General features: G+C 34.0%; 1 protein-coding gene and 1 pseudogene across 1 annotated transcript in view; both read right to left on the bottom strand.

The window, feature by feature from the left end:
* GBE1 (glucan (1,4-alpha-), branching enzyme 1) overlaps window positions 1–12,101 on the bottom strand; it is a 313,528-nt gene that overhangs the window by 112,090 nt on the left and 189,337 nt on the right. The gene's annotated exons all lie outside the window — the stretch shown is intronic.
* Window positions 2,699–6,891, bottom strand: LOC104991746 (annotated as a pseudogene).

Raw genomic sequence — 12,101 nt, 5'->3', positions numbered from 1 at the left:
AGTCTGTAATAATATAAATTTCAAAACATTGGTTTTTATTATAAAATATGGTTTTGAAGTTTTCTTTCCAATATCACATTTTTTATTTCAACTTATATAACTTTTTTTTATTTAAATTAATATACAGTTTAATCATATTATATCCACTGAGCCCTGGTTATCTAAATTCATTATTACAATAAAACAGTTTCTGTCCCTTAAGGCCTAAATTGTACTTAGCTTATTAAATACTGAATTAAAATTAACTCCATTTATATTATCTATAAGTCTAATCAGGTATTCTCTAGGAAATAAGTAGGAATGGATAGCATATTTTACTTTTATATACTAAATGATTCCAATTATACTTTTACTAAAAAAAAAAAATTCAACTTGAGGAATTTTCAAGTCTCCTTTTTCTCTAAATTTATATTCTTAACAAGCTTGGTTGCCTGCTCAAGTAAGATGAGAAAAAGGTACACTTTACAGGAAGTGTGTATGTACATGCTTGGGGCTGGGAAGCAGAATGGTAAGGGACCTTCAGTGAAAGTAAAAGTTTTTCAGTCTGACACAGGAAAACAAATAAATCTAAAGTAACTAACAATCCTCTATGATAATGATTACAATATGATTAAGAAATTAATAAATTTTCATATTACTTATTTTTAAATTGATTTATATTTCTCTGCCTTCTCACAAAAATTGCAAAGGTGATTTTTCAAAGCATTAGAGCAGATAAAATATACTATTAACATTTGGAGAAAATTTAGAAACATCTTTATCAAAGTGGAGGGCCCCCCAAAGTTGAGCAACTCAAGGTCCAGAAAGCAGAAAGCCAAGTTAAATCATTTCCTATAATGAAACATAAGGGAGGTCTTACATGAAATTTTTACATATTTCATCTGAACAATCACTGCTCTTTTACACAACAAATCACTATAGGTTATCTAGGTTAGCTAAGGACATATACAGATAGGTATATGTCATTGATAGATATACATATACAGATAGGTATATGTCATTATAGGTATACAAATACACAACCATCTTTTTCAAACAAGATTAAAAATTCCACCTTATATATAAAATGAAGATAATTACTGCTTCAGATCAAAGCTGACAGTGACTTAAACATATATAGATATACATTACTGACAAATATTAAACTACAATTGATAATTAGCTTTTAAAAACTTATTTTAATGGTAAAAGTTTGGAAACACTATTCACCTATCAGTATTTCTCCTTTTTTAGTTTTTCCCTTCTGACTGATTTCTCATAGATTAACTGTAATTATAATAGTTCTATTGTAGAAAAAAAATTCGTGATTTGATAATTTTCCATCATCTTATTAAAATTTGTAATTAGATATGTAATGTTTATTTACTTATATTTAGCCAGCTTCATTTCAAAAGACTGACTTGAGGCAAATTAAAGATAGGTACATATAAACAGCATCAGAAGTAAAGGAGAAGAATACAAGCTACGGAGAACAAGGTCTGTAGATAAACAAATATAAAGCACCTGGGAATTAATTTTCTTTCCTAAATAATTTCCAAAATAATTATGATTTTATAGACTCTACTGACTCTAAGACGATTTTCCTTGATTATTTCCCTTAAACAACAAATATTTTAAGATAATATTCAGGAGAAGTATTCTTTTAGTCTATATAAAGTTATAGATATTTACAATACTAAAAAAGTTGCAGTGCAGCAGTGCACAACGACCACTAAGTAGACAAGCACTCCGGGCAGATGATGTGCTGGGAAATACCAGTTGCATGGGGACAGATAAAGCAGAAGGAAAAGAACAGCACCTATGAATAGTTCTTCAGGAAACTGTGTGTACATGCCTCTGTGAGTGTGTGTTCTGAAGGTGGGAAATTGAAGACAACTTCATGGGAAGCTGCTATTTAATCATATTTTAATTTCAACTACATCTCCTTCAGCAGTTTTCAAATTTGTACTAATCTTGCTAATTAATACATAGTTCTCTAATGTCTATTTGTACACATTCCTACAAACAAAGGGAGTTAGAATGTAGTGTTTTGGCTAGACTAGAACAGAAAATATGGGTGTTACATAGAAAAGAGAAAGAAATTCAAATTCACTGAGTGTTGACTGATTTCTAGTCCTCACATATTACATAGTCTCACTTGCCAAGGCTGTAACATCAAGTGTGTGTTACATGGTTGGAGAATCTGAGATTTTCAAAAGTTAAATAAAATGTTCAAGGTCACTCAACTAATAAATACAGGTGGAACTCAACTTTCTGAGTCCAAAATCTCAACTCTTAAGTATACTATGATAGCATGACTATGTGTGAATTACTTTTTGTTTTTGGCAATTTCCTTGGGTCAACAATTTTTTAAAACCACATACTCATAGCACCAACATGTGGTCATGTCAGCTGTATGAGCTTAGGCAAGGCACATAACTTCTCCAGGCCTCAGTTTTCTCAACTGCAAAATGGAAGATAATTTCAGCACACTCCTGAAAGGGGGTTAAATAAGATAATATGTCTAATGTGATTAGCAGTGTTTGAGATACAGCAGGATAGATTAAGGAGAGCACCTACTAGATGATAAGAGATTTTAAATGTATTTGTTTACATATAAATTAAATATAAATTGAAATAAACCAATATGTTCTAATACTTATAATATCTTTTCATACTGAAAATAAATTTTCAAAAGATGAGCATGTGTCAGCTAATATAATAAAATAAGCCTTTTTTCTAGTGGACTCAGCAAGTGAGTTGTTACACACTCTTTAGCAGATTCTCACTTCCATGGTCATCATCCTAAGCCTTATTTTTTAATTCTGCATTTACTTTTTTCTGGAATAGTGTAGTGCATTCAACAAATATTTCTTGTTTATCTGCTTTGTGTCAGGCTCAGTGCGCTGGTGATACAGTCATGAATGGAAAGCATACAATACTCATTGCATGGAGTTTTGTGTCTAATGGGAGAGACAGACATTTTACAAATAACACAAATGCATTTAATTACAACAGTGACTGATAACACAGAAAAAAGTATGGTAGTATTACACTGCAATGAGAAAGGATCTGTTAATACAGTATGGAAAAGGAAGCGAAGCTCCTGAAAAAAATTACATTGAAGGTGGAGGTCTACAGGATAAACTGGACGATATATCATCCAAACTTACTGGAGATCACCTTAAACTTAGTTCAGAAGAGCTGTCAATCACTTCTGACAGGCACAGCAAGAATATATTATATACTATCAGTTCTGAAGTGTAACTTTTAATATGGGCCTCCTTTCAACATCAATTCTAATACAGTCCATACAATCACATTTTGTGGAATGCTATCTAAAATATTAGTCATCAAATAAACAGGTGAGAGCCAAGAAAAAATCAGAGAGAAACAGTTTTATGTGGGAATTTTGTGAATGAACTCTTAATACTATTTATTTGTTTGAGTCATATTTCTCCAGAATTTTCTCTATTTATTTATTTAACTTGGTCAATAAATTTATTATTGTTTTTATCCAAAAAAATCTTCATAGAAAATTATGCTTTGGTTTATCAGCTCCAGTGGCCCATTCCTGAGCTCTGTGTAGGCTTACCTTCTTCTAAGCTACTCCATCTTTCTTCTGGACATTTGACACTCTGAGATGACTCTACTTCTTCTTTTTTTTTTTTTAATTTTATTTTTAAACTTTACATAATTGTATTAGTTTTGCAAACTACTTCTTCTTTTAACCTTCTTTCTTGGGCTTCTTCTTATGAGGAGATGTTTCTCTGCTACAGCATCATAAGCTTTCTTAGGTATCTCCTCAGTCATATCTAGAGTCACATTGTTCTTTATGTACTGAGAGCATTATTTCTTGTAAGCATCTTCATCTTCTTCAATCAGGTAACATGTATAATCTGCAACTTCCCAAACTATGATGTGCTTCTAGTGTCCTTCTACAAAGGATTCCTTGCTTTCTGAATCATAATCAGAGGGATAGACAAGTCTTCATCCACAACTCCCTTCAGGACCCCAAAACCTTTACTTTAAGTAGTAGTTCTGGCAGCCCTGCATCCAAATAGCAGGTGAAGGCACCAGGTTGACCATCAATGGTCTCCATGTCGTACCCACCTTCAGTCACCCCCACTTGTCCTTCACAGATCTTGTCCACACCAAACCTAGTGAGAGTCTGAGGGTCAGCAGGTGGCTAGTCGAACAGGTCACAGGATAATTTTCCAGGGCAGCCTTCACACCATATTTTGGAAGGTGATGAGCATAAGCCACACAAACTAACATATCTCCTTCTACATTGAAGAAGCAGTCTGACAAATGGTATCTCTTTTGGTTATGTGAACTATCACCCTGTATTTGACTGTGTTGTACTTGTTTTTATCCTGGATTACCAAGCATTTCTGAGCATAGTAATCAGCTTTACCCTCTCATCTTCCTCCAAATTTCGCTTGGTGTCTCTTGAAATAGGCCTTATTCCTGATACCTTTAACAAACCCCATCCTGCAGAACAGAGTGCCCACTGCTAGCCACTGACCTGCAGACTCAACACCTCCGGGGGTAGGAGTGGGGGCAGGGATAGGGAGATGGCTGAAGCCTGTGCTCAGGCACAGTAAGTAGCCAGAAACTTCCTCTTTAAAAAGAATACCTTTGGGATAATTTTCTTTCTGGCAAGTTACACTTCTGGGAAATTCCCACTCATGGTACAGTCTATTTCTCAATGAAGTCTCACACTTTTCTTGAATCCTGCCCCAACTACTGCCCCCTTTCAACTGAGACTCTTCTCTTTCCTCTGTCCCTTGCTCTCTCTGGCTCTTTAATCCCTGAACTGGCTCTCCATAGGATTTCTTCTTCTCTTTACCTTCCTTTTTCTTTTTTAACCCCTTTTCCTCTCTCCCTTTTCTCTTTCCTTTTCCTCTCTTCCTTTTAAATCATCATTGATAAGGCAAAAGTGAAAGCCTATCAAACTAAACTAGCTATTGACTGAAACCATTAAATAAATAAATTCAATAATTTTGAAAAATGAAGAAAGCAAGTGCCTTGGTTTGATGCATTTTATGAGAAAATTAAGTCAGAATTCACTTAATGAACATCAAGAAGGCATTTTTAACACACACACACATAAGCAGCAAAGAATTAGGGGTCAAGAAAACCATTCTAGCCGATTTTGCTAAAATCAATTTAAGCACATAACCTTTCTAAACCTCAGAGTGACAATTTTTGACAAGAAGGTACTAGATTATTTTTTCTCCTTCTAATTTCAAATTTAATAAACTTTTTATTAAAGTGAGAGACTAATTCAAGATTAAAAGTTTTCTGAGTTTCAGGACACAAAGCAAATAATTTGAATCTTTTTACTAAATGCTAACATAGACCAGATCAAAAGGTTTATTACATCAAATAATGTGTTTTAGGCAATAACAGAATTCTAGATGATAGGAGAAAATACTAAGAAACACACATACTAAGAAATACAACCATTCAGCACCTCCCAAAAACAAATATAAGAATTGTCCATTCCTCTTCTATCCCCAAACTCTACATATTACTCAAGTCTTACCATAAGCTTCACAAAATCTCCCTGACGATTCTTTAGTTAGCATGAAAGACACCAGGGGATAAACCAGTTCATGTAACCAGTCTTCCCAACACAACCATAATGTTATCACATAAGACATTATCACATAAATGTCTATGTGATAGAAATCATGTACTATACCTTTTTTAAAAAATTAATTTTAAATAAATTGACCTGAACTGAATTAATAATGTGTATAGAAAGCTAAGAAACTCATATAAAATTCAACATCAACTCTGAAACAGTAAAAAAAAAAAAAAAGGAAACCAATATACATCACTTAAGAAATTGTTTTCAGAGTAATTGAAACAGGAAATGGAAATTAAGAAAAAAAACTCTTAACTACATTGGAATAAATGCAACTTAAAGTTTATAGTATCAATACTTTAGATACCTACAAGTGTGGCTATATAATTAGTATGGTGTAGGCTTCTAGAAAGATATTTTCATAAAGAAAACTAAACAAGAAATTATTTGGAATGCTCAAATAAGATTATCCTCTTCTTTTTTCCCCTACAGTTTACAATCCCTGTTTAGGGGCCTTTTACAACATGTTTACCACTATGAAAAGTCAAATCATTAAACTCTTCACTAATCATATTTCCTTATTAATGCATAAATTTGTGTAAGTTTTAACACACATGGTCATTCATCCGAACATATACCCCAATTAAAAAAAAAATAATATATTCAGCCTCTAGTGAGAACAAATTCAGATTGGTCTGCATGTATAGCCTACATTGAAATAAGAATGCTTATGATTAAATATTGAAAATTTCCCCAAACGTTATATAAATCTCTGGTGACGATAGCAAAAGAAAGAAAGCACAAAAACATCAGTATCCTTAAGGAACCATCAGCTTCTTTTTGTTTGCTCCAGTTATAAATTTTGCATCTGTGCATCGCTGCCTAGATTTTCAAAGGGTTCTGCAATAATTAATTTAACAGTCTACCCATGGTGCTGTAATATAGCCAAGAACTTTTACATTTATATAATTTATAATATCCATATGAAGGACAGATTGAGATCCAGGTTGAGATGGGACTTATTTAAAAATAAGGGCTGGGTCACTCTGACTGGGCAGGATTTTGACCTGAATGGGGGATAAAAATCCAGTCTACGGTCTTAGTTACAAGGTCTGATATGATCAAGCACCAGTCTCTTACTGTGATTAGCTGCCTTCCACTGAGTACAAGCTATAGTGGCCTTCTTTCTGTTCCTTAAGCACAACCAAGCTCAACTTAGCCCGAAGATCTTCACATCTCTGCTTGGAATTCTCTGTCTGAGTTGGACCCAAGCTCAAATATCAAGCAGATTTTAATCAAATATGACCTCTGAGAGAATTTTTCTATCCACCTAGGGAATATATATATATATATATATATATATATATATAAAACTATGTCTTAAGCAAAGAATGTTATAATCGTGTTCATCTATGACTAGCTATATTAGCTCCTAAAGTCCCTTGGATCTTAGTCTGCTACTTTTACTAAAATTGGTTTTTGTTGGTGAAAATCACCGATTTGGATACTTGTTGAATATCAGCAGGTTACAGCTCATAAGATCACCAATGGTTTTGGGTTGGTGGTTAACTCACCCTTGTCAAACTACTCTCTCCAGTAAGAGAGAATCTGCAACCTAAACACTATGGTCTGCTTGTGCATTACACACAGATTAGGGGCTATGCCACATTGAAAACAAACAACAAAAAAAAAAGCAGACAAAGAAAACTAACCTTTGCTCAATATGAAAGTAAGGAGAGGCACTATCTAGTTGAATCCACTGTGCTTCCCTTGAAAATTGCTCTTGAGATTTTATTTAAAAATATAAATTCTACCTGTTATTCTTTGATTAAATTACGCATTTGAGGAAAAGCTACTTATTTGGGCATCTTCTTTCTTTAGAAAATCACTCTCAAACTACACTTTCAATACATTTTTCAACCTGCACTGAAGGCCAAAGAGTAGGTTTGTGACATCTGCTTTTTCGTTGGCATGTATACTGTCATTGTGAACAGGTCCAACTACAAGACTCAATAACCCCGCAAACAGCAAACAACATGAGATAACTGTCAGAGTCATGATAAATCTGCTAACTCCTGAAGATGATGTCATGTCTCCTTTGGCTGCTGTCAGTCTGCCTTCGGGGGAGACAGGGAAAGAACAGAATACTACCCTTCAATGGGAATCTATAATAAGTCACATGCTTTATCCATATAATCCTATTTAACCTTTTCTTTGCATTCACATTAAGGGTTATCATCCTCTACAGATTAAGAAACAGAAACAAGAGATTTTATGTGATTTACCAAAATCACCTGGACAGATAAGTGAAGGACTGGAGCACTTGTACAGATCTGCCTGATGTTCCCCCATCCAAAATGGCCAAAATCTTTAAAGTCAGGCAAACTTTATCCATAGACACAGCAACTATACTAATGATTATAGCTCATATATTTCCTTGCCTCCCAAATTATCTTCTAATTTTTGTTGCCTACATTTTTTGTTTTGTTTTTGTTTTTTGCTTTCTCTTACTATCATCCATATTATTAGCATTTTAGTGTAGCTCATGAAATTTTGGCTGTATCACAGGAAGTTCACAGAGGAGCAATGTGCCACTCCACTTGTCATTTTAAGTTGCCATTTTCAGAGTCCATTTGGTCATGGATGTTTCTTTTAATAATTACCATGACAATGTATTTCATTGTTGATATTATTGATTGCTAATAGCCAAACCTACTTTGAAAATAATAATATTAGAATTTTTAATGCAGATGTTAGATACTGTAAATATATAAATTGCTCACAACAGACCACAAATAGTGTAAATTTGGCAATCTGACTTGTCACTAACATAAAAATGCTATTCAAATTCATTCACAGCCAGTTACATGAAGGATAAAGGGGGGAAAAAAAGGAGAGGGAAAGGACATAAAATTTAATAAAGATGAAAATGTGAGCAGAGAATGAAACAGGCATATAAACAAGCAGAAAGATCCATAAAAACAAAGCTATACACAAAAATGAGTATTACTCTGAAGTATAAATTTGTATCCTAATTTTCTGATTTTTTCCAACTGTTATGACATCCCATGTTATGTCTGGCCCATTGGTTCAAACTGACCTTCGTTTCACTACAGCTATAGCAGTACCAAGTGAGCAAGCATGTCTGTACACAATGCTTCCACATCTGTCCATCACCATCCAAGAATATAATTCCTTTACCTTTGATAAAGCAAGCTAATCAAAGAATAAGTTCAGAGATCCTTTGTTTCATAGACACTTGCTAGTCTTTGGCAACAGCTGACTTTATGAAAAGTGTGTCTCTTTCAAAGATGAAAGAGAGGACTATCCAGTTGAAGACAATTGCATTTTGTGAATATTTGTCATGTTTACAGATAAAAGGCCTACATTTGTTTCTTATAATTCATAAACACTTCATAAGGAAAGGCCTCTTTGAAGGCTTATGATCATATTACAAGGCAGATATGATTTTGATTAATCGAGATTGCCTATGTATTTCCACTGTAGCCTTTAAGAGACAAAAGTTTGGAAGTGGCCCAACGCCCTCTAAACGTCATCACAATGGCTGGCTGAAGGAAAATACAACAGCTCTTCGAAGCTCCAGTGTTTGTTGGTAACACCTGTGATGGCAGGTGGCTCTTCATGAAAAGCAAAGCACCACTTTCCTCTTCAGTGGAGACCGTGATGGTCCACAGCAGGTCAGCTGACCAGGGTGCTTCAGGTTCAGTTTTATACTTCTGAAGAACTGGATTGTGAGCACTAACAAGTTCCCAATTTAGCCTGTTAGAAATTTAAAGAATGGTCTGCTTTCCCTCCCTTAACATACATTTTCCTTCACTAAGTATAGCAGGAGATGTAATCTAGTGACCTTTCAGAATCCAATTTAAATTTAAATGATAGATTTTAAGATTTTTCAACTAGACATGTATTGAGGTTTGAAAAAATACTAATCTTCCCAGTATACTCTAGGGAGAAGAAACGAGGTAAAACAAACCAAAAAAATGAAAAAGAAGTATCACTGAAAGAGTGATTTTTTTCCCCCCATTACCTGGTACACACATTATTTACACGGTGAGAGACAGAACAGAACCAAATCTTAATATGCTCAAGGTATTTTACAACAATTGCACTTTTCAGGTATAAAATGAATAGAAAATAGCATGGATACATTGCAGGCCTATACCAGGCAATGACTAGGAAACTTATGACTAAAATTTAATATGATATAGTCAGAACTCATCTGGTATATTAAATTTAGAATTCCAAATCTAAGAGGGATATAGACAAATTTAAGTTTGCTAATAAATAAGAATTCAAAACCACGTAATGCAATAGGAAAAACAATTGGGGAGAAAATGGAAATACACATTCTGCAAATAGAAAGAGCCCCAGGGTATTATACTCAAAGGCACACCATAGAGAAAAGTGATTGGATCTGTTTTGTGAGTGTCCATGGGTTATAAATTGATAGACAGATTTTTAACTCAATGTAACAACAAATTTCCTAATGGAGAAACCTATTCAAATATGGAATAGGCTACCTCATGAGATTGGTTTCACAGTACTGAAGACATCTAAGAGGAAGCAGAAACAGAGATGCTGAAGAAAAGATTGAAGATTAAACTCTGTTACTGAGGTCTCTTGAAAGACTTGAGTCTATGAATTTTCCAGTAAAGAATTGCCTACAATAGGAGAGATTGACAAAGAGAGCATCTCAGAGTAAAATAAATACCAACATACAATAAGTAACATCATCTAGTAGCAGAAGTAACTGTAACTAAAACATAGTTTATAAATGCTTCTTTGATGATGTGTTAGGCAATACCCAAGTATAAACAAGGTGACAAGTTTGAATTGTGAAAACCAAGATGTTACTGATGAAATTTCTAGAAAAATAATGTATTGAGAAAAGAACAATGATCTGCATTACGCAAACATTTTCACAGATCTTAATAAAATGTGTTCACCAGTACTAATCCAGCACTGATGGGAAGAAAGAAATACTAGTTGGTAAATCCAAATTCTCCACTTATTACAGGTTGTAGTAGCACCAATCAGGCAGAAATGGTCCATAAGATGCTTACTGTACCGAGACTGCATATTGTCTAGGACCAAGCAATGTTTACAGTGTTAATTTCATGCTCACTTTAAAAATCCTTAAAATTACTTACTTGAATTCAAAAACACTTTAGAATAAAACAAAGGTGACTTTCCTACTGAACACAAGGGTCCTGACTAACTTTTAAGGCATATGCTCCATCTAATATTATTAGATCATTTTTTTAAATATGAGGTTAGTGTGAGTGTCATCCCTATACTCAGTCTAAGCTATGGAAGGGGATTGTAAACTCTAAAGTTGAGGATTAGTTCAAGTCACGGTGATTTTAGTGGGCACTGATGTTTTAAGACTGCAAAAGCAGCAGATGTCCTGATCTGACTATTTAAACAAAAATTACTTTAAAAAATTATTTGAAAAATTATACCTATGTCAATCCACTTTTTAAAATGAAGACTACTTTCAAATACCCAGGAGAGGTAATAATAAATAGTTATTAACATTTTCATGTACTTTCCTTGAGCTAATGTGTTTCTTATGTAAAGAGGTTTCTAAAAAGATTTAATTAAACTTCTGATTTTGAGATAATTGGAGATTATCATGCAGCTACATAAAATAACAGGGAGAGATCCTGTGCAGACTTCACCAGTTTCCCCAAATGTTAATATCTGAAAAGCTATGGTACAAAATCCTAGCCAAGCTGTGGCACTGATACACTCAAGATACAAAATTACATCACAGGCGGCTCTTCTGATAGCCTTTTACATTCACATTGCAAAAGAAACACCTTAACTAATGTTCTCTTAGAAATCTCTGAACTTGGATATGCTGCTGCTAAGTCACTTCAGTTGTGTCCGACTCTGTGCGACCCCATAGAAAGCAGCCCACCAGGCTCAGCCATCCTTGGGATTCTCCAGGCAAGAACACTGGAGTGGGTTGCCATTTCCAAAAAATGACACTTCAATTTATGTAAAAATAATGAGAATGTATCTATAATGTTTCCATATAAATTTACAAAAAACATGGTGGTTTTCTGGTCTTCTCCTATGTCTGTCCATGTTGAAATCAGCATTAAAAAAAAAATGATGTATATATTTATAATTAAATTTATAATTACAGGTTATCATACTAATTAAGTAAATACTAATTAATTAATTAATGCACTGGTCATAACAAACACCCTCTTCCAACAACACAAGAGAAGACTCTTTACATGGACATCACCAGATGGTCAACACCAAAATCAGATTGATTATATTCTTTGTAGCCAAAGATGGAGAAGCTCTATACAGTCAGCGAAAACAAGACCAGGAGCTGACTGTGGCTCAGACCATGAACTCTTATTACCAAATTCAGACTTAAACTGAAGAAAGTAGGGAAAACCACTAGATCATTCAGCTATGACCCAAATCAAATCCGTTATGATTATACAGTGGAAGTGAGAAATAGATTTAAGGGCCTAGATCCTTT

Source organism: Bison bison, unplaced genomic scaffold (genome assembly GCF_000754665.1).
Source record: "Bison bison bison isolate TAMUID 2011002044 unplaced genomic scaffold, Bison_UMD1.0 scf7180017864200, whole genome shotgun sequence".
NCBI lineage: Eukaryota > Metazoa > Chordata > Mammalia > Artiodactyla > Bovidae > Bison > Bison bison.
This window is presented reverse-complemented; position numbering and strand designations above follow the sequence as displayed.